Here is a 571-nt window from a genome sequence, read left to right on the forward strand (position 1 = left end):
GAACCAAAAATACATTATTTGAAACAGTAGTAAGTTACAATACGATTGTGTGCAAGTTACAACAACAAGCGCATACATTACCCAAATCGGCCCAGCCCGGACCAGCATAAACCAACTCAATTCTCATTAATTTATCCGACATCAGTTACTTAAAGTGAAAATCGTGTTTTTTATATATAACGTTGGACGCTGGACGGATTGTCACTCAGGTGATGGTGGTCCCTTGCCTTGTGAAGAGGGTCATTTCAGATGCCCCTTTGAGCTCGCACGGACATCGTCTGATGAGGGCCTCCCCCCCCTCCTCAATGTTCCACGTAATATAAAAGACAAATTATGTCAGAAGAATGGAACCAAAAATACATTATTTGAAACAGTAGTAAGTTACAATACGATTGTGTGCAAGTTACAACAACAAGCACATACATTACCCAAATCAGTCCAGCCCGGCCCAGCAGAAATCAGCTCAATTCTCATTAATTTATCCCACATCGGTTACTTAAAGTGAAAATCGTGTCTTTATATATAACGTTGGACGCTGGACGGATTGCCACTCAGGTGATGGTGGTCCTTT

Source organism: Brassica oleracea, chromosome C5 (assembly GCF_000695525.1).
Source record: "Brassica oleracea var. oleracea cultivar TO1000 chromosome C5, BOL, whole genome shotgun sequence".
Lineage (NCBI taxonomy): Eukaryota > Viridiplantae > Streptophyta > Magnoliopsida > Brassicales > Brassicaceae > Brassica > Brassica oleracea.